The sequence below is a fragment of the Schistocerca nitens genome, chromosome 4 (genome assembly GCF_023898315.1).
Source record: "Schistocerca nitens isolate TAMUIC-IGC-003100 chromosome 4, iqSchNite1.1, whole genome shotgun sequence".
NCBI lineage: Eukaryota > Metazoa > Arthropoda > Insecta > Orthoptera > Acrididae > Schistocerca > Schistocerca nitens.
The window spans coordinates 139,892,921-139,916,622 of NC_064617.1; the positions used below are offsets into that span (position 1 = coordinate 139,892,921).

Consider the following 23,702-nt stretch of genomic DNA (forward strand, 5'->3'; position numbering starts at 1 on the left):
CACATATGCACAGGTGTGTTGGTGCATGTCAGAGTACGCTGCAGCGAGTAAGTGTGCAGACGTTTCCCGACGTGCTAATAGTGACTGTGTGTTGAAAATGGCTCAAAGAGCACATATTAACGACGTTATGAGGGGTAGAATACTAGGGCAACTGGAGGCTGGTCAAACACAGCAGGTCGTAGCACGGGCCCTCCGTGTGCCACAAAGTGTGATCTCAAGATTATGGCAACGATTCCAGCAGACAGGAAATGTGTCCAGGCGCTACAGTACGGGACGTCCACAGTGTACAACACCACAAGAAGACCGCTATCTCTGCATCAGTGCCCGCAGACGGCCACGGAGTACTGCAGGTAGCCTTGCTCGGGACCTTACCGCAGCCACTGGAACAGTTGCCTCCAGACACACAGTATACAGACGACTGAACAGACATGGTTTATTCGCTCGGAGACCTGCAAGGTGCATTCCATTGATCCCTGGTCACAAAAGAGCCCGTAAAACCTGGTGTCAAGAACACAATACACGGTCATTGGAACAGTGGTCCCACGTTATGTTCACGGACGAGTCCAGGTATACTATGAACAGTGATTCTCGCCGGGTTTTCATCTGGTGGGAACCAGGAACCAGATACCAACCCCTTAATGTCCTTGAAAGGGACCTGTATGGAGGTCGTGGTTTGATGGTGTGTGGGGTGGGATTATGATTGGTGCATGTACACCCCTGCATGTCTTTGACAGAGGAACTGTAATAGGTCAGGTGTATCGGGACGTCATTTTGCACCAGTATGTCCGCCATTTCAGGGGTGCAGTGGGTCCCACCTTCCTCCTGATGGATGATAACGCACGGCCCCACCCAGCTGCCATCGCGGGGGAGTACCTTGAAACAGAAGATATCAGGAGAATGGAATGGCCTGGCTGTTCTCCAGACCTAACATCATCGAGCACGTCTGGGATGCTCTCGGTCGACGTATCGCTGCACGTCTTCAAACCCCTACGACACTTCAGGAGCTCTGACAGGCACTGGTGGAAGAATGAGAGGCTATACCCCAGCAGCTGCTCGACCACCTGATCCAGAGTATGCCAACCCGTTGTGCGGCCTGTGTACGTGTGCATGCTGATCATATCCCATATTGGTGTCAGGGAACATGGGCAGGAAACAGTGGCGTTTTGTAGCAATGTGTCCGGGACGGTTTTCTCAACTTATCACCAATACCGTGGACTTACAGATCTGTGTCGTGTGTGTTCCCTATGTGCCTATGCTATTAGCGCCAGTTTTGTGTAGTGCAACGTTGTGTGGCACCACATTCTTCAATTATCCTTAATTTATAATTATCAGTGTATATCAGTGAACACTACTACGAGATACTACTTGAATTTGAAGTTGGATGTTGGTAATAAGTAATGTTTCATACTGGGAGTAATGCTGTGATGTTCACATCACTACTCCATCTGTACAAAGGAGGCATTAACGTCGTGGTAGAATACGTAAGTGCATTGGTGATGGCCACAAGGCCAGACGCTATTAAATTATGTGCACATGCAAATTTTAGCAGCCTTAGATATGATTTCGTGCTGTTGTAATTATGACATGTCTCGTTTTTTTTTGGGGAGGGGGTCATCAGTTTACTGACTGGTTTTATGTCGCTGCCACGAATACTCTCCTGTGCCATCTCAGAGTAGCGCTTGCAACCGACGTCCCCAGTTATTTGTTAGGCATATTCCAGTTTCGTTCTTCTCCTACAGTTTTTAGCCTAACAGCTCCCTCATGTATCATGGAAATTATTCCTTGATGTTTTTACTCATGTCTTATCATCCTGTCCCTTCATCTTGTCAATCTTTACCACATGTTCCTCTCTTCTCGATCCTACCGAGAATCGCTTCATTTCTTATCAGCCCACCTATTTTTAAACATCCTTTTAAAGCACGATTTTCAGACGCTTCGGGTCCCTTATTTTCCGGATTCCGTGTGTGCAGGAGTTTAAATAGGCGCCCCGTAACCAAGTCCCTCGTCGCGATCGATGTTTTCCTCTGCTGGAAACAGAAATGCAGATGTTCAGAGGCGACTCCGGTTGAACCGTTCGGTAGATTATGCTGAGTGGAAGTTACAGCGGTTGGTCGCTGTGGCCGAGCGGTTCTAGGCCCTTCAGTACGGAACCACAAGGCTGCTACGGTCGCAGGTTCGAATCCTGCCACGCGCATGAATGTGTGATGTCCTTAGTTAGGTTTAAGTACATCCAAGTCTAGGGGATGATGACCTCAGATGTTAAGTCCCATAGCGCTTAGAGGCATTTGAACCATTTTGAAGTTACAGCACAGTGTCACCGCCAGTTGCTTTCTGGGAAAGGTATGTTGATTTTAATTTGCCATTGCCTTACTCCGCTGTAATTGGTATTCTTGACAGAACGGAAACGATGATAGTTGCAATACATGATACTGATACAAGGCAAACAATCGTGAAAGGCCAAATCTTGTCGAAAGTAGACTCTCCGCAAGGAAGTGGGATACGGAAGTACCAAGGAGTGAAGAGACATGCTTGACGTTCTCTGAGGCTACAGATACCGCGATAATGAATAGCCCAGTAGGCAGTTCAGTTGAAGAGGAATGGATACCTCTAAAAAGGGCAATCACAGCAGTTGGAAAGAAAACCGTAGGTAGAAGCAAGACATTTGGCAAGAAATCGCGGATAACAGATGAAGTACTTCAAGCTAATCGCCCAAAGAACGGGTACAAAAATGTTCAGGGAAGTTCAGAAATACAGAAATACAAGTCACTTAGGGGTGAAATAAATAGGAAGAGCAGAGAAGCTAATACGAAATGGCTGTATGAAAAATGTGACTCAGCACATAGGAAAGTGAAAACAACCTTCGAAATTAAAAGCAAGGGCGGTAACATGGTGGAATGGGAATTCCTCTGTTAAACGTAGAGGCGAGAGTGGACAGGCGGAAGGAGTACATTGAAGGCCTGTGTGAGGGCCTTGTCTGATGACGTGATAGAAGAAGAAACAGGAATCGAGAGGGAAGAGCTAGGGGATCAAGTATTAGAATCAGAATTTAAGAGAGCTTTGGCGGACTTAGGAATAAATAAGGCAAAAGAGACAGATAACATTCCATTGGAATTTCTAAAATCGTTGAAGGACATGGCAACAAAACGACTATTGACGTTGGTGCGTCGATTACACGAGACTGGCGATATACCATCATGTCATCCACACAATTCCGAAGATAGTATGAGCCGACAAGTGCAAGAATTATCACAATCAGCTTAACAGCTCACAGGCAACGGCCTTGCCGCAGTGGATACACTGGTTCCCGTGAGATCACCGAAGTTAAGCGCTGTCGGGCGTGGCCGGCACTTGGGTGGGTGACCATCCAGGCCGCCATGCGCTGTTGCCATTTTTCGGGGTGCACTCTGCCTCGTGATGCCAATTGAGGAGCTACTCGACCGAATAGTAGCGGCTCTGGTCAAAGAAAACCATCATAACGACCGGGAGAGCGGTGTGCTGACCACACGCCCCTCCTATCCGCATCCTCAATGAGGATGACACGGCGGTGGCCTGAAGACAGAGTGCTTTTAACAGCTCATACATCAAAGTTACTCACAAGAATGCATGAGCCGAGATGTGCAAGAGTTATCGCACAATCAGCTCAAGAGCTCATATATCAAAATTGCTGACCAGAATGCATGAGCCAAGTGCAAGAATTATCGCACAGTCAGCTTAACAGCTCATGCATCAAAGTTGCTGACAGAAATAACAGACAGAAGAATTGAAAATTGAGGATGTGTTAGATGGCGATCAGTTTGACTTTAGGAAAAGTAAAGACACCAGAGTGGCAGTTCTAATGTTGCAGTTGATGACGAAAGCAAGACTGAAGAAAAATCGAGACACGTTCATTGGGTTTGCCGACCTGGAGAAAGCGTTCGATAATGTAAAAACGTGCAAGGTGTTCGAAATTCTGAGAAAAATATGGTAAGCTTTAGGAAGACTGGTAATATACAATATGTACAAGAATCAAGCGGGAACAATAAAAATACGAAGAGCGAAGTGCTCAGATTAAAAAGGGTATAAGACAGGGATGTAGTCTTTCGCCCATACTGTTCAGTCTATATATCGAATAGGCAATGAGGGAAAGGTTCCTGAATGTAATTAATATTCAGCGTCAAAGGATATCAATGATAAGATTCGCTGATGACATTGCTATCCTCAGTGAAAATGAAGAAGAGTTAGAGGACGTGTTGAATAGAATGAACAGCCTAACGAGTACATTATGTGGATTGAGAGTAAATCGAAGGAAGAGGAACATAATAAGAAGTAGTAGAGATGAGAACAGCGGAAAACTTTACATCTGAATTGGGGATCACGTAGTAGATGAAGTTAAGGAATTCTGCTACCTAGGAAGCAAATCAACCCATGCACGGAGCAAGGAGAATATAAAAAGCAGACCAGCACTGGCTAAAAGGGCATTCCTTGCCAGGAGACGTCTGCTAGTGTCCAACACAGGACTAAATGTGAGGAAGAAATGTCCAAACATGTGCGTTTCGAGCACAGCATTGTATGGCAGTGAGACATGGACTGTGAGAAAAATCAAATGGTTCAAAATGCTCTGAGCACTATGGGACTTAACTGATGAGGTCGTCAATCCCCTAGAACTTAGAACTACTTAAACCTAACTAACCTAAGGACATCACACACATCCATGCCCGAGGCAGGATTAGAACCTGCGACCGTAGCGGTCGCGCGGTTCCAGACTGTAGCGCCTAGAACCACTCGGCCACTCCGGCCGGCGACTGTGAGAAAACCAGAAGATAAGAGAATTGAAGCCTTTGAGATGTGGTGCTACAGAAGACTTGAAAATTAAGTGGACTGATAAGGTAAGGAATGAGGAGGTTCTCCGCAGAATTGGCGATGAAATGAACGTATGGAAAATACTGACAAGAAGTGACAGGACGGTAGGACATCTGTTAAGCCATCTGGAAATGACTTCCATAGTACTAGAGGGAGATACAGAGGGTCAAAACGGCGGAGGAAGACGGATTCGAATACATTCAGCAAATAATTGAGGACGTTTGTTGCAAGTGCTACTCTGAGCTGAAAAGGTTGACACACAGCAGAGGAATTCGTGGCGGGCCGCATCAAACTAGATAGAAGACGGATGACTTAAAAAAAAATCTGCGATATGTGTAAGAGCAACCTGAAGAGTAATTTGTAATAAAACCTAAGGCGATAAATTATGGTTTGATGGTTTGTACGTCTTCGTCTATAGTCTGCAAGCCACCTTACGGTCTGTGTCGGAGGGTACTTTGTGTACCAATGACAGTTCCCCTCTTTCCTGTGCCAGGCGCGAATAGTTTCTGGTAAGAACGATCTCGTGTGGGCTCGGTCCCCTCTGATTTTATCTTCATGGTCTTTTCCCGAGACACACATAGCAGAAGGTAATGTGTGTCTACTCTTCTAGGAATCTACGCTCTCGAAACTTAACAACAAACGACACCGTGATGCTGAACGACTAGAGAGCAGCGTCTGCCACTGTAGTTGGTTGATCATCATCGTCACGCTCTCGTACCTACTAAATGAACCTGTAATGAAACGCGCAGCTCTTCTTTGAATCTTCTGTATTTCATATGCCAATTCTATCTGGTGCGAAACCCATACTAACGAGCAATATTCAAATATTGGTCGAAATGCCCGTACCATTGTAATTTCTTCCTATCCATTACGTCGTATATTCATTCTTTTATTTCTATTCTCCTTATTATTTCGGTGTTACTCATCTTCTCTTTCCTGGAGAGTCTTGCCGATCTTCTCCAGAAGTCCATCTCTAGAGCTTGTAATTTTTTAATGTACTTCAGGTTAATTGTCCAGGTCTCCAGGTCTCCGTTCCATACAGAACCATACTCTCTAATATAGATTTGTATATTAATTTTTTAGTTCTGCTCATTACATTCCTGCTCCATAAGACTGTGTTAAGTATCCCAATGACCTTCCGTCAGCTAATAATTCTTTTATTGATTTCTGACTCTGATTTTTCCCTCGATTTCTAAAATGGATCCCAAATAACAGAAAGTATTTATCTTTTTCAATTTCATTCCTTCAATCATCTGAATCATTAGTCAAGTATACTGTTTTTTGGTAATTAATCTGCAAATCCCAAGTTTTGTATGCTACTGCTAGTTTATTGCTCCTCCCGATATTGTGGTTCAAATAGCTCTGAGCACTGTGGGACTTAACTTCTAACGTCATCAGTCCCCTAGAACTTAGAACTAATTAAACCTAACTAACCTAAGGACATCACATACATCTATGCCCGAGGCAGGATTCGAACCTGCGACCGGAGCGGCCCGATATTGTGCTACGACTACTTGATCATCAGCAAACATTAAATGATGTAGGTAAACTCCATCTCTTATTTCTAATCCCATACTATTACATTTAAGAGACCATGTTCTTAGGCTAATATCTATATAGGTTTTAAATAATGATGGTGACATGCGACAGCCCTGTAAAAGGCCTTTGCTTGTTCTAAATTTCTGTGAAAGTTTATGACCAACTTTCACTTGACAAATGTTATCTTTATACATTTGTTGTATTATTTTAAGAAAGGAAGGACCACGCGGTGTGGCCGCGCCGTTTGAGGCGTCCTGTCACGGACTGCGCGGCCCCTCCCGCCGGAGGTTCGAGTCCTCCCTCGGGCATGGGTGTGTGTGTGTTGTTCTTAGTATAAGTTAGTTTAAATAGTGTGTAAGTCTAGGGACCGACGACCTAAGCAGTTTGGTCCCTTAGGAATTCACACACATTGGAACACAATCAAGGAAGGATTAATGTTTGCCTTATGTAGTGCTCTCCAAAGTAATTTTCTTGGAACAGTATCATACGCTTTTTCTAGATCTATGAAAATTAATCCTATATTTTTTGATTTTTCCTTATGTTGCAAAAATTCTCATTAATGTGTTTGTAACACAAATTCCTCGATAGTTTGAACAAATTTTGCGATCCCCTTTCTTAAATATGGTATTAATGTGGCCTAGCTTCATCTCGTTGGGTATTTAACCTCCTTGTATCATTTTGTTGAAGAGCTGTGTTATCAGTTTCACAATTTCGTCACCGCCATATTTCAGGCACTCCAGACTGATATTGCCCGGTCCAGGTGATTTACCGTTCTTTCCTGTTCTCAACGCCTGAAGTACTTCACTTTCTAAAATCTCAATCGCATCATCTTCATGTCCATTTTCTTCCACTGTTCCTTCTTCTAGATATTCTTCTCTGTCCTTATTTCATAATTTTTGAATGTTTTCTTCCCATTCCTTTTGTGTTATCAGTTGGAGATTTGTTTTGCTTTTTGTATCCTGTCGAAGCCTTTTTAATACTGACCACGCTTCTTTTGCTCTCCCAAATCCTAATTTGCTATTAACTTTGGCACATGTTCTTTCCCATGCTTCGTTTTTTGCCATCCTTATTTTTTTCATCACTTCATTCTTCTTTTCCTTGTATATTGATATTGTTTCTTCTGATTTATCATTCAACCACTGAAGGAACGCATTTCGTTTTTCTCTAACGAGGACCTCTATTTCCTCTGACCACCACTCTGCTGCACTGTTGTGGTTGCTATCTTTATTACCCAACACCTCTGTTGCTATGATTTTAACATTAGTTTTTATATAGTCATATACAGGGCTATTACAAATGATTGAAGCGATTTCATAAATTCACTGTAGCTCCATTCATTGACATATGGTCACGACACACTACAGATACGTAGAAAAACTCATAAAGTTTTGTTCGGCTGAAGCCGCACTTCAGGTTTCTGCCGCCAGAGCGCTCTAGAGCGCAGTGAGACAAAATGGCGACAGGAGCCGAGAAAGCGTATGTCGTGCTTGAAATGCACTCACATCAGTCAGTCATAACAGTGCAACGACACTTCAGGACGAAGTTCAAGAAAGATCCACCAACTGCTAACTCCATTCGGCGATGGTATGCGCAGTTTAAAGCTTCTGGATGCCTTTGTAAGGGGAAATCAACGGGTCGGCCTGCAGTGAGCGAAGAAACGGTTGAACACGTGGGGGCAAGTTTCACGCGTAGCCCGCGGAAGTCAACGAATAAAGCAAGCAGGGAGCTAAACGTACCACAGGATGGTGCTCCACCGCACTTCCATCATGATGTTCGGCATTTCTTAAACAGGAGATTGGAAAACCGATGGATCGGTCGTGGTGGAGATCATGATCAGCAATTCATGTCATGGTCTCCACGCTCTCCCGACTTAACCCCATGCGATTTCTTTCTGTGGGGTTATGTGAAAGATTCAGTGTTTAAACCTTCTCTACCAAGAAACGTGCCAGAACTGCGAGCTCGCATCAACGATGCTTTCGAACTCATTGATGGGGACATGCTGCGCCTAGTGTGGGAGGAACTTGATTATCGGCTTGATGTCTGCCGAATCACTAAAGGGGCACATATCGAACATTTGTGAATGCCTAAAAAAACTGAGTTTTTGTATGTGTGTGCAAAGCATTGTGAAAATATCTCAAATAATAAATTTATTGTAGAGCTGTGAAATCGCTTCAATCATTTGTAATAACCCTGTATTTACTCTGTACTTCCTTCAAATGATTCAATCAGTTTCCATCCTGGCCGCAAAGTGTGTTCTGATACTTTCGTCTTGTAGGCTCTGCCGGCCGAAGTGGCCGTGCGGTTAAAGGCGCTGCAGTCTGGAACCGCAAGACCGCTACGGTCGCAGGTTCGAATCCTGCCTAGGGCATGGGTGTTTGTGATGTCCTTAGGTTAGTTAGGTTTAACTAGTTCTAAGTTCTAGGGGACTAATGACCTCAGCAGTTGAGTCCCATAGTGCTCAGAGCCATTTGAACCATTTCTTTCTTGTAGGCTCTCAATATTAAAAGGTCGTTTATAAGTACTGTGAAAAGTAATGGCACTGTAACACGCCCATATTGCTTTTAGACTGAAAACTTTTGATGTCTCACGTATGCCGACTGCCACAGCTCTCGTATCCCAGGCGGCCTAAATGAAAAGAGCTGCCCCAGCTAGTGGCCGCCATAAATATTGATAGAGGGTCAGGATCTCATATTAATATTCTACCCCGTATCAGACCGTGGGAAGGCATGGACTACGACCCTTCTTGTAGAGAGCCACCGATTTGAATGGATACTAGGGAAAGGGATAGGAATCGCAATACTAATAAACATGAGATTTAGAAAATAAGGAGATGAAATCAGTATAGACAAGGTACTATTAACCGACGGCAGCCTTAACCGATATAAAACATTCACAGAACTACACATAGAGAGAGAATTGACCTGTAATTACTCAACTTTGAATGAAACACTTCGAAAAGAGAATGCTGAACTACGAGAAGTAAGTTTAACCAAAAAAAAGGGGGGGGGGTTGGCAGATTTCGATGAGTCGTACCGCACGGCTGGCGCTGCTGGTCTCCGTAGTATAGCAAAATCTTCGCGATCGTCAAACGACCGAAACGGCGATCGAGTCCCGGCATTATTGCTGGACTGTGTCCGTAGCAAAGAAACGTTAAACTTTACCGCAACATGGCGGAGCGTACCCATAGAGACCACGCGGTCGCTGGCGAGACGGCAGCTGGTCGTTCCTTCAGCAAGGTTGCGACCGGCCAGGAGAAGCGGTGCTCAGAGATTTTGTTAGGTTTGCCGGCACCTCAAACTGGTGTTCCTACGACTGAAAAAAGTAGTTGTGGTGCCAACTTGCTGGGTAGTCAAGCGGGTAGCTGTCGCATACTGGGCGTTAGAACTGGCCGCCTTCTTTTTGCCCCCAAGGTTTCCTAACCTGGCGCAGCTTCGCCCGCTGGAACGGCGGACTTTCCTGTATTAGTGCGCTTCTCTGGACCAACAAGAAGCTCCGTTTAGTCTAGAATCTTTTTAACGGTCACCGCCAAATTCAACGAACTATTAATTTCTGTCAAAATGACGGCAACCAAAATCTGCTTACAAAACAGATGTCGGGTCCTCTGTATGTAGGGTATTATTATTACAAGTTTTTCTTCCTTTCTGTAATTTTAGATTCCTGGTTTTTATGTTGGTAACGCCACGTAGCGCTCTATATGAAAATCACTGACTGTGCTGTGTGAAGTCTGTGGCTGGTTTGCATTGTTGGAATATTTGCTATTGTAGTGTTGGGCAGTTGCATGTGAGCAGCGCGTAGCGTTGTGCAGTTGGAGGTGAGCCGCCAGCAGTGGTGGATGTGGGGGGAGAGATGGCAGAATTTTGAGAACGGACGATCTGGACGTGTTTCCATGAGAAAGAGTAAATTTGTAATAATGTGTATCGTGAACTAATATATATACGATGACTTTTGAACGTTATTAAGGTAAATACATTGTTTGTTCTCTATCAAAATCTTTCATTTGCTGATTATGCCTATCAGTAGTTAGTGTCTTGAGAAGATACAATCTTTTATTTAGCTGGCAGTAGTGGCGCTCGCTGTATTGCAGTAGTTCGAGGAACGAAGATTTTTGTGAGGTAAGTGATTCATGAAAGGTAGAAGTTATTGTTATTCAGGGCCATTCTTTGGTAGGGATTACTGAAAGTCAGATTGCGTTGCACTAAAAAATTGTGTCAGTTTAGTGTTGATTAGAATAAGTAAAGAGAGTAATGTCTGAGTACGTTCAGTTTTGGTCAGCTGTTTGAAAAACAAATGACGTAAGAGGTTTATCTGCACTGTAATTCATTAATTTTTCTAAGGGGACGTTTCAAATTGATGAGCAAATTATGCATACAGGAGTGGTTGTTCCTCATTAAAAGGTACCGAATCTGTCACCTGCTTTCATATTCATCAATTACTTCTCGGCGCTTCCTTTGCTTCCGGCCTTGCGCGCCGCCCTCGCGCTAGTCATGACACGTGGCATTCTTGGGAGGGTTCGTAACAAAATGTGTTACCCGTTCAGAATGACATAGTGTGTTCTATTTGCTAGAAAATGTTCAATACACTCACGCACTTGGTCTGATATTCCGTACGCTAGTATTTCCATCATTAGGTGGAACTGTATCAAATGCCTTTCCGACGTTAAGGAACACGGCATCCACCTGGACGCCTGTATCTACTTGATTTAAATTAACTTTTTAAAACCACTTGCGTGGCTGTTTGCTGTGTTAAGTTATAAACCTTATTATTCCGTTTTGAATCCTGCAGGACTGTCCATAAATGCGTAAGAGTATTAGGGGATGGAGATCTCTTCTGAATAGCACGTTGCAAGGCATCCCAGATATGCTCAACAATGTTCATGTCTGGGGAGTTTGGTGGCCAGCGGAAGTATTTAAACTCAGAAGAGTTTCTGGAGCCACTCTATAGCAATTCTGGACGTGTGGGGTGTCGCATTGTCCTACTGAAATTGCCCAAGTCCATCGGAATGCACAATGGACATGAATGGATGCAGGTGATATCACCTGTCGAGTCGTATCTAGACGTATCAGGGTCCCATATCACTCCAATTGCACACGCCCCACGCCATTACAGAGCCTCCACCAGCTTGAACAGTCCCCCGCTAACATGCAGGCACTGTAGATTCATGAGGCTGTCTCCATAACTGTACCCGTCTATCTGCTTGATACAATTTGAAACGAGACTCGTCCGACCAGGCAACATGTTTCCAGTCATCAACACCCCAATGTCGGTGTTGACGGGCCCAGGAGAGGCGTAAAGCTTTGTGTCCTGGAGTCATCAAGGGTACACGAGTGGGCCTTCTACTCCGAAAGCCCATATCGATAATGTTTCGTTGAGTGGTTTGCACACTGACACTTGTTGATGACCTAGTATCGAAATCTGAAGCAATTTGCTGAAAGGTTGCACTTCTCTCACGTTGAACGATTCTCGTCAGCCGTCGTTTGTTCCATTCTTGCAGGATCTCTTCCCAGCCGCATCGATGTCGGAGATTTGATGTTTTACCGGATTTCTGATATTCACGGTACACTGGTAAAATGATCGTACGGGAAAATCCCCAATTCATCGCTACCTCGGAGATGCCGTGTCCCATCGCACGTGCGCCGACTGTAACACCACGTTGAAACTCAGTTAAATCCTGATAACCTGTCATTGTAGCAGCAGTAACCGATCTAACAACTGCATCAGACACTTGTCTTATAAAGGCGTTGCCGTATTCTGCGAGTTTACCTGTCTCTGTATTTGAATACGCACGCATATACGTGGCTTTGGCGCTTCAGTGTAGTACCGCAATAGTGAATACCAGTAGTAAGATGTATAGGGGTAGACGTAATACCGATCGTTTTTGTAAATTTGCTGTCATCTTTTGATCACCGCTTAGCGAGAGTTTGAATCCCAAAATTTCCAGGTTTTCCACGGTTACCCAAAATCGGAAATATAAGCTAGACCATTTAATTACTTTCCTGTCATCGCCCAATACCAACTTGCGCTGCTTCATTCATCACCTCGATGTCACGTGGCTTTTGATTTAATAGATATTCCCTTAATTTTCTTACTGCTTTTCTTGCTGCTATTAAGCCGATGCTAAAATCAAAGTGGTGTTCTTCGTTGTATCTTTGATAACTGCAGATTTTATTTTGCCACTAATGGTTTCAGAGCTGTAACGAAAACTGAGCAAAAGACGGAGCGAATCATTTTGTTCGATTTTTTTTGATTTTTTTATTTTTTATTTTTTTTGTGACGATCCTTAGCCTCTAAATACTTTATGAAAGAAAACATGTTTCTCACCGAAACAAAATTTTAGTGACTTTGCCGAGTACAACATGGGATAATGTAATTAAATACCAAGATACTTGGATAAAGATACTGAAGCTGAATGAACGTGTATGGTTCAGGTAAGGCGTGTCTGCAAAAGAACGTGCTTGAAAAAGACTTATGATCGAAATTAGCTAATCGCTCCATTTAAATGAGGAACGCTCACATTAAAGCCTGCAACGGATGATATTTTCTTTCATAAACGAATCTTTGTAGTCGAAATCTTTGACTGCGAGATGGAGATCTGTGTCCCACAACCGATCTCACCACATTCATTTGATGCGTCCGCTCAGTGTTATTAAAACTGGGACCCTGTATGAAACTACTTATATTTCAAGCCTGTTACAAGGGGAGCCGAGATTACTGCCTGCGTCTAATCTGTATCGAGCAGACTTATCGATGATAAGATAGCTCTGTGTGCGTCAGGCGGGTTCCAAAAATACGGAGACGATATGCGCCGATGCGCCTTTCCATGTAAAGGTCAATTAACGCTGGACTTCAAGAAACAGAACTTAAGAGCATTGCACAATGCATTTCAAATGGAGGCAAACACATAGAACGTCAACTGAACAGAACGCCACCGTCCAGGATTCTTGGAAAGAAACTTTGTACGTTGACGTCATCTGCTAGCCTTGGATGTTGAAGTGTTTTGTTGCACTGCGTAAGGTTACACTAATAGACTTCATGCTCTTGTGTCTTAATTTGCATTTTTATTGCTTAGTTTGTTCTCATTGCATATTGCGAAGTTTCCATGAGGACACGGTAAATTTAATTCGCTTGTTCACTGACTAAACAGATTAGTATACGAACGCCTGTTATTATTTGTTTATTTACAGGAAGAAAGAGCCTACACTGAGCGTAAATAAGGAACAGATCCATTAAAGGAAAATATAAATTTTTGCCTATATTTGACAATTAAAAAGAATATTGACTTCTGTCTCGCGATCTTCGCCCGAAATTTGTTTGAAGATTTTTCTAACGCTTCACCAATACGTTTGGCTGGCATTGTCAAAGCTTCACTCTCTATCGCTGGTGTCCGCAACTACGGGGAGAAGCATTGACAATGCCAGCCAAACGTATTGGTGAAACGTTAGAAAAATCGTCAGACAAATGTCGGCCGAAGATGGCGAGACAGAAGCCAAGTGGCCACGAAAGACTCAACAATTTCGTAATTAAAAACAAGCCAAGACACAGAAGACAAAGCAAAAACGTGATGTCTACTATATTTGAAATATTGTTTGTTGGATAACTGTTTTCATATCGTGTGCCACAGCCCTAAATTTATTAGAACAATGCATTTTCCTACTTGGTTGTAATATGACGACAGTCGTTTATTTCACACTATGAACGTTGTGTCGTCCGCAGCTCGTAGTGTAGTGGCTAGCGTTGCTGCCTCTGGATCACGGGGTCCCGGGTTCGATTTCTGGCGGGGTTGGGGATTTTCTCTGCCCGGGGACTGGATGTTTGTGTTGTCATCATATCATCGTCATTCGTGAGCGTGGCGAGATCGAACTGTGTAAAGATTGGGACTTTGTTTGGGCGCTGATAACCGCGCAGTTGAGCGCCCCACAAACTAAAATCATTAAAAAAAATGGCTCTGAGCACTATGGGACTCAACATCTGAGGTCATCAGTCCCCTAGAACTTAGAACTACTTAAACCTAACTAACCTAAAGACATTACACACATCCATGCCCGAGGTGGGATTCGAACCTGCGACCGTAGCAGTCACGCGGTTCCGGACTGAAGTGCCTAGAACCGCACGGCCACCGCGGCCGGCCAAATATCATCAACGATGTGGGAGCGGGTATATTTAAATTATAATGACAGACGTGCGAGGGAACTGCAGAAAGTCAGTTACACATGACGTCTCACGCAAAGACCATTGCGCAACAAGAGCGGCGAAATATCAAAGGAGAGTACATGTACTTTGTTTCCTGCAGACACAGTTTTGCTGCGGTACGGATAATAGGTGCGTGACACTGCGGGAGTGAAGTGGCGCGGCAACAGGAAACGTACAACAAAGTTTAAGTGCGCGTGACAGTAGGATTTTTGTGGGCAAGACGTCTACATTGCACACAGATTCAACGTTAAATTCTGGCGGTATTCAGACCAAATCCAATGTCGCATCCAGCCTTAGTGAAAATGGTGCCAACAATTCAACCAAGGCCGGACAGACGCGGGTGACGCCGATCGGGAAGGGAGGCCATCGATATCGACCACAATTTTCACGCTATCGAGTCACTTTGAAGTGTAATGCAGCATTCAGTAAAAGTTTACTCGCCCGCCATATTAATCTACGAGGGTCACTCCAAAAGAAATGCACACTATTTTTGTGAAAATACAGTTTTCATTCTGCATGTGTGAAAGTTTTACAGTGTGTAGATACATCCTTCCCGCTTGTTTTCAAACTTAGTTCAACTTGTTCCCGTGAGTGGCGCCGTCACAGCATGTCTTCAAGATGGCTGCTACACTTGACGTTGTCAGAAGCAACGTGCTGTCATAGTATTCCCGTGCTGTGAAAACGAGACAGTGGGAAACATCCACAAGAGGTTGAAAAAGATATATGGAGATGCTGCTGTCGATCGCAATACAGTTAGTCGGTGGGCAAGCAGGTTACGTGATGAAAGCGGGCACGGCAATATTGAGGATTGCCCTCGCAGTGGCAGGCCTCGTACTGCACATACTCCAGACAATGTGCAGAGAGTTAACGAATTGGTGACTGCTGACAGAGGCATCACATTGAAGGAATTGTCACGCTACGTTGGGATAGGGGAAGGAAGTGTTTGCAGAATACTGAAAGTGTTGGCGCTAAAAAAAGGTTTGTGCCAGGTGGGTTCCCAGAATGTTGACAGTGGCTCACAAAGAAACAAGAAAAACGGTATGCAGTGAACTTTTGGAACAGTACGAGAATGGTGGAGATGAATTACTTGGGCCAGCCGGAGTGGCCGTGCGGTTCTAGGCGCTACAGTCTGGAATCGAGCGACCGCTACGGTCGCAGGTTCGAATCCTGCCTCGGGCATGGATGTGTGTGATGTCCTTAGGTTAGTTAGGTTTAATTAGTTCTAAGTTCTAGGCGACTGATGACCTCAGAAGTTAAGTCGCATAGTGTTCAGAGCCATTTGAGCCATTTGAATTACTTGGAAGAATTGTGACAGGTGATGAAACATGGCTCCATCATTTTTCACTAGAGACGAAGAGACAATCAGTGGAGTGGCATCATGCAAATTCACCCAAGAAAAAAATATTCAAAACAACACCTTCTGCTGAAAAAGTTATGGCTACGGTGTTTTTCGATTCCGAAGGACTCTTGCTTGTGGACATCATGCTAAGTGGAACCACCATAAATTCTGATGCATATGTGACGACAGTGAAGAAACTTCAAGCTCGACTGAGTAGTGTTCGACCACATCGGCAAAAGCAGGATGTTTTGCTGTTGCAAGACAATGCACAGCCACATGTCAGTCAAAAAACCATGGAAGCGATCACAAAAATGGGACGGACAACACTGAAACACCCGCCTTACAGTCCTGACCTGGCTCCATGTGATTATCGTCTCTTGGGGAAACTGAAAGACTCTCTTCGTGGAACAAGGTTTGAAGATTATGACTCCCTTGTGCACGCTGCTAAACAGTGGCTCCAACAGGTTGGTCCAGAATTTTGCCGTGCGGGTATACAGGCGCTGGTTCCAAGATGGCGTAAGGCAGTTGAGATGGACGGAAATTATGTGGAGAAATGAAAATATTGTTGCTAAAGGATGTATCTACACACTGTAAAACTTTCAAATATGTAGAATAAAAGATGGATTTAAAAAAAATAGTGTGCATTTCTTTTGGAGTGACCCTCGTATAACTTACTTTTTTAAGTCCTCTCGTATATACCCACACAGAGACACTGTGTAAAATTAAGAAGATATAAAAAAACACTTTAAAATGGCACAGTGCCGTTCGTGTGAAATAAATGGTTGTGATCATAATACAGTCAAAGTGAAAATAGAATTGTCTTGTTTGTTGTGCTTATATTTACATATTTTCTCGAGCAAATACATGTTGATGTTTTTAAATGTTTGTACGATACTTTTAGAACTTTTTTCAGTTTCTCTTTGGTGTGTGGATTCACGATTCGTCAAGAATTTACATTATGTACTTGCCTTTGAATATTAAGGAAATCTATTAGCACTGCTTCTTCTTAAATGCTGATACTAAACTTGGCAAAAAGTGTAGCAGACTGTAGCAAACCACATAACAGATGACTACAACACCAGCAAAACAGCGGAGGCTGTGTTCCTGAACATTGTGCAGGCTCTGGAGGACAATCCTGGTCACTGGCTACCTGAAAGGTGGGGGCTGCGAAGCTCCTGGTGCCTTCACTTAACGCTTTGTAGTGATTAAACGACGACGTAGCGAGAGCGTCGGAGTAAACACGAGAGAGAGAGAGCTTTAATAAAACGAACACCATGTACATTGTTTCAGCCGGCCGGCGTGGCCGAGCGGTTCTAGGCGCTTCAGTCTGGAACCGCGCGACCGCTACGGTCATAGGTTCGAATCCTGCCTCGGGCATGGATGTGTGTGATGTCCTTAGGTTAGTTAGGTTTAAGTAGTTCTAAGTTCTAGGGGACTGATGACCTCAGATGTTAAGTCCCATAGTGCTCAGAGCCATTTTACATAGTTTCATGTAAGGTGAAATAAAGTGATTTCATATTATTGGGATAAGCCAAATTGAAACTCAGCAATTTGGAAGAAATTTGGTTATGTACTTTGTGACAAGGAGAAATTCAAAGATATGGTAGCTAATTTTGGTTGTAAAAAGTATATTCCTACACAGGACACAAACCTGGGACTTGAAATTTGGTAAAATGCTCGAAAGAAATTGGAAAAAGTAGTGAACTTTTTTAAAAAAAACTCAGAGAGACGCGAAAGTTTCTGAAGTCTCACCGAATTAGATAGCGGCGACAAACAAAAAACTCATCAATCTTGTCGGCAAAGACATTTTACCTCTAGAAGTTGTATGTGTGGAAGTCGATTTCTCGATATTGCGAGAAAATTAACGGAAACCTCCGGTCGTCTATGTGAAACAGTTTCTAGAGAGGTGAGGGTTGTTTCAATTGACGTAGGAAGAGCACTAACATAGATCCATCGTGTGATTCGTATCATAAAATAAACTTCAGCGGAACGACTGCACATTACATTAACAGTGAAGTAGCAACAGTTGAGGACGCAGTGTTGTGCACCAAAGATTTCGAGAGAGACTTAAAAACAACTGGAGAAAATATTAAACATCAACTGATAAAGATATTACGGTCTTTTGATTTGCTCAGCACTGTGCGAAACGTCGTGTTTTGGCCGACAGATGTCCAAACTTTGTAGAAACAGTTCGTCGATGTAAGAGACACTTGTGCTCAGCACACGTCCTCATCACTCGATCGATAAGAGTAATGTTTATTAATGCTTGTCAAGCTGTCACCACTGTTTCAAAACATCTGGCCCTCAGGACCGCCTGCAGATGTCACTGAAAGGAGATGTGAAGACGCGACAGAACAGCAAACTAGTTGTGTTTGAGTCGATCAGCTCTGTCTTCAGTATAATGTCCCTGTGACACCTTCATCTGATGATGAGCCTGCAGTGTCTCAAAAACTAATTAACGATACAATAGATCAATCCAAAATACAAGACAGCGACTGGTTGCATATTTCTATCCAAACAGATCGCCATTTAACTCGCAATGGTTCGAAGTTACAGCAGTTTTGTACGAGAAAAATCAAGACAATTTAATTGACGCTATTGATGAAAAAATATTGGAAGATGTTTTCTAACACCATTTAAAAATGCCTCCTGTGATCTCGAAACCTCAAAACACCGAAGCTGTATATACACTGCTGGCCACCGTAAATGTAACACCCTAAAGGAAGCATCCGAATCAAGTGAAATTGACACCATTGGTTTGCAGCGATGAGATATGCAACTGATTAGAATTTCAGCGCAGACGCACATCACGCGCGCCTGTGGCGCCACCTCATAGCGCCATTTAAGGCTTGGCGATTTCGACGAGTGTACGTTTGGCACGTGTGTGTACCTTGTGGTTGTTTCACAAGACGATCAGTTATGCCTCGTAGACAACAGCGAACATCGTTTGATCAATTATCCGAGTTCGACAGAGGAAGGATAGTGGCTTACCGAGATAGTGGATTATCATACAGAGAAATCGCTAGTCGTGTTGGACGAAACCAAACAACTGTTAATGCGGATATGTGACCGTTGGATGCAGGAGGGTACGACGGACCGACGTGGTCGATCGCATTCACCTCGGTGCACCACTGCACGTGCTGATAGGCAAATGGTGCGCATGGCAGTGACGGATCGCTCAGTGACATCCCGAACCATAGCACAGCACATTGCGTCTGTAACGCATCATCCAGTGTCTGCGCGTACCATTCGACGCCGTTTACAGCAGAGTGGTCTGTCCGCAAGACGTCCATTGCTTCGTCTACCATTGACGCAGGACCACAGACGTCTCCGTCGCCAATGGTGTGATGACAGACGGATGTGGACGGCAGAATGGAATGACGTTGTCTTTACTGACGAGGCACGCTTCTGTCTGCAGCACCACGATGGTCGGATTCGAGTGTAGAGACACCGTGGAGAGAGGATGCTGGACAGCTGCATTATGCACCGTCACACTGGTCTTGCACCGGGTATTATGGTATGGGGCGGTATTGGATATTACTCTCGCACGCCTCTAGTACGCATTGCCGGTACTTTAAATAGCCGGCGCTACATATCCGAGGTGCTGGAGCCAGTTGTCCTTCCTTCCTTCAGGGCTCGGCCACAGCCATATTTCAACAGGATAATGCGCGACCACACGTGGCACGCATTGTCCAAAGGTTCTTCGTCAATAACCAGATTGAATTGCTTCCATGGCCGGCTCGCTCTCCGGATCTTTCGCCGATAGAAAACATGTGGTCCATGGTTGCTCAACGAGTGACGCAGATTACGTCTATAGCTGCCACACTAGATGATCTTTGGCAACGTGTGGAAGCTGCTTGGGCTGCTGTACCCCAGGAACACATCCAACGTCTCTTTGACTCAATGCCGCGACGTGTGGCAGCGGTGATCTCCAACAATGGCGGCTACTCTGGCTACTGATTCTGGCAGGAACCACATGTCACAGACGTCTGTAAGCGTAATCATTTGATACTTGGTCAACATGTTATCTACAAAATAAATTTTGTTGTGCTACCTCTTGTCTTTCTTGGTGTTGCATTTACGGTGACCGGCAGTGAATGTGTCTTGTCGAAGCTGATACCACTTTCCTTTCTGGAAACCAATCAGGGCGAAACCTCATTTCCAATAGATTTGAGGACTAAGGCGAAAACACCTTTAATGAGAAAGTGGGAAATAACAACAACGCACAAACTTGAAACGTTTTTAAAACCTAAATACGAAAGTGCCGAGAAATATGAGATTATAACGGTAGCAACGAATTGCGTTGCAAGAAACGGTTCAGAAACAATAAAATAACATATGAGGTTCTAGCAGAGCAACAAACCTCAATGACTTTTTTAACGAAGTTAAAGACCGTCGGAAGTTGAATCTGCAAGGGACATTGGTGGTGCGGCAGATCAAATTTCGAAATATATCATCGATAAAGCCCAGTCTGCGGAAGGCAGCAGACTGGTAGCGCGGACGTGAAAGCATGTATCCACACTTTTCCAAACTGCCGTACATCTTCGAGCATTGTGGCTCGCCGTCGACACTATAATATACCGGCTATGGCACATTGCAGCCTTGTGATCACCACCATGCCTTGATCGCCGACCTCATACTGCTAGCATCCCCACAACACGGACTCCGAGCAGCTGCAGTGAGCGTACCGGAACGCTTCTGCTTTATGGCCGGACAACTGTCTACAACACTGACCATCAAACTTTTTTGCTTTTTTTTAGTACCGTCTGACTTCCATCTGTTCCCAATAACGAAAGACGATTTGAGGGAACATCATTATGCTTCTGATGAAGACGTTGAGAGAACTGTGAAACTGTGCTTGCAGAAACAGAGTGTTGTGTTCCTGTGCGACGGCTTCAGAAAACTAGTTCATCGTTGGCAGAAATGTATCCAATTGGCTGGTGATTTCGTGGAAAAGTGAATTTTGGTAATTAAAGATCACATTCTAAGGATTATTTCTGCTTTTGATTTATTAAAATATTCTCATCCAAAGTCAATTAACGAAGGCGGAGGCACTACTTCTCATTCAACATTCCTATAATCAACCTGAAACCTTCCAGTGTCTCCAGGTCTCTTCCACGTATACAACCTTCTTTCGTGATTCTTAAACCAAGTGTTAGCTGTAATTAAATTATGCTCAGTGCAAGATTCTACCAGGCGGCTTCATCTTTCATTCCTTTCAAATGGCTCTAACCACTATGGGACTTAACATCTGAGGTCATCAGTCTTCTAGACTTAGAACTACTTAAACCTGACCTTAGGACATCACACACATCCATGCCCGAGGCAGGATTCGAACCTGCGTCCGTAGCAGCAGCGCGGTTCCGGACTGAAGCGCCTAGAACCGCTCAGTCACAATGGCCAGCTCATTCCTTTGCCCCAATTCATATTCACCTAATACTTTTCCTCCTCTTCCTTTTCCTACTATCGAATTCCAGGCCTCCATGACTATTAAATATTCGGCTCCTCTTACTATCTGAATTATTTCTTTTATCTCATACATTTCCTCAGTGTCCTCCTCATCTGCGGAACTAGTTGGCATATAAATTTGTACTACTGTGGTCGGTGTGGGCTTTGTGTTTGTCTTGTCTGCAATAATGTGTAGGCCTACACTGTGCTGCTTATAAGTAGCTTATCCGCATCTTTATTTTTTTACTCATTGAACCTACTCCAAAATTATGAGACTGTAATTGCCTGACGTAGCGTTTTTCTGTTGTCTGAGTGACTCGGTGTTTAATGGACTAATAAGAATAATTTTACTTATATTGCATAATGCATTTAAATATGACACGATCACAAAAAGTGCTAAATGCTTTGAATGTCAGTTTTCTTCCACTCATTGCATCATGTTACAACCACCTTAATTTCGTATTGCTTGCTACAAATACACTCCTGGAAATTGAAATAGGAACACCGTGAATTCATTGTCCCAGGAAGGGGAAACTTTATTGACACATTCCTGGGGTCAGATACATCACATGATCACACTGACAGAACCACAGGCACATAGACACAGGCAACAGAGCATGCACAATGTCGGCACTAGTACAGTGTATATCCACCTTTCGCAGCAATGCAGGCTGCTATTCTCCCATGGAGACGATCGTAGAGATGCTGGATGTAGTCCTGTGGAACGGCTTGCCATGCCATTTCCACCTGGCGCCTCAGTTGGACCAGCGTTCGTGCTGGACGTGCAGACCGCGTGAGACGACGCTTCATCCAGTCCCAAACATGCTCAATGGGGGACAGATCCGGAGATCTTGCTGGCCAGGGTAGTTGACTTACACCTTCTAGAGCACGTTGGGTGGCACGGGATACATGCGGACGTGCATTGTCCTGTTGGAACAGCAAGTTCCCTTGCCGGGCTAGGAATGGTAGAACGATGGGTTCGATGACGGTTTGGATGTACCGTGCACTATTCAGTGTCCCCTCGACGATCACCAGTGGTGTACGGCCAGTGTAGGAGATCGCTCCCCACACCATGATGCCGGGTGTTGGCCCTGTGTGCCTCGGTCGTATGCAGTCCTGATTGTGGCGCTCACCTGCACGGCGCCAAACACGCATACGACCATCATTGGCACCAAGGCAGAAGCGACTCTCATCGCTGAAGACGACACGTCTCCATTCGTCCCTCCATTCACGCCTGTCGCGACACCACTGGAGGCGGGCTGCACGATGTTGGGGCGTGAGCGGAAGACGGCCTAACGGTGTGCGGGGCCGTAGCCCAGCTTCATGGAGACGGTTGCGAATGGTCCTCGCCGATACCCCAGGAGCAACAGTGTCCCTAATTTGCTGGGAAGTGGCGGTGCGGTCCCCTACGGCACTGCGTAGGATCCTACGGTCTTGGCGTGCATCCGTGCGTCGCTGCGGTCCGGTCCCAGGTCGACGGGCACGTGCACCTTCCGCCGACCACTGGCGACAACATCGATGTACTGTGGAGACCTCATGCCCCACGTGTTGAGCAATTCGGCGGTACGTCCACCCGGCCTCCCGCATGCCCACTATACGCCCTCGCTCAAAGTCCGTCAACTGCACATACGGTTCACGTCCACGCTGTCGCGGCATGCTACCAGTGTTAAAGACTGCGATGGAGCTCCGTACGCCACGGCAAACTGGCTGACACTGACGGCGGCGGTGCACAAATGCTGCGCAGCTAGCGCCATTCGACGGCCAACACCGCGGTTCCTGGTGTGTCCGCTGTGCCGTGCGTGTGATCATTGCTTGTACAGCCCTCTCGCAGTGTCCGGAGCAAGTATGGTGGGTCTGACACACCGGTGGCAATGTGTTCTTTTTTCCATTTCCAGGAGTGTATATACCACATTTGAAGATGACCATCACTATGATGTGCATTCACGAACCTGTGTTCTTTTCATTGAAATTTATGCCACAGCAGCAGATCAGTGTGCGTCACACACGCCCCTCAGTGGTCGGTACTGGACACACTGTCCGAAAAGGACTCTGACTCTCAGCAGTACAGACCGACCGGCGTGTCATCCTCAGCTGATAGGCGATGCAGATACTCAGCACATGTGGTCACCACACCGCTCTGCCGACGTTGTCAGTTTTTGTGACTGGAGCCAATTCTCAATCAAGTAACCAGCCAACTTTAGTCGGATCATGGCTGAATTCACCAAAATCAGTTATAATGAAGCTCTTCTTAAAATATTACTGTCCCTGAAAGTATTCTTGTTTGTTACTGAGCACTGGTAAGAAACAATGTTAGATGATATCTTCCCACCTTTCCTGAAATCCAAATGTA

At 44.8% G+C, this 23,702-nt stretch overlaps 1 protein-coding gene and 1 pseudogene across 1 annotated transcript in view; one reads left to right on the forward strand and one right to left on the reverse strand.

Moving 5' to 3' along the window:
- The window catches only part of LOC126252022 (acyl-CoA-binding protein homolog), a 144,611-nt gene that overhangs the window by 33,577 nt on the left and 87,332 nt on the right, over positions 1 to 23,702 (reverse strand). The gene's annotated exons all lie outside the window — the stretch shown is intronic.
- Positions 3,271 to 3,388, forward strand: LOC126254219 (5S ribosomal RNA; annotated as a pseudogene).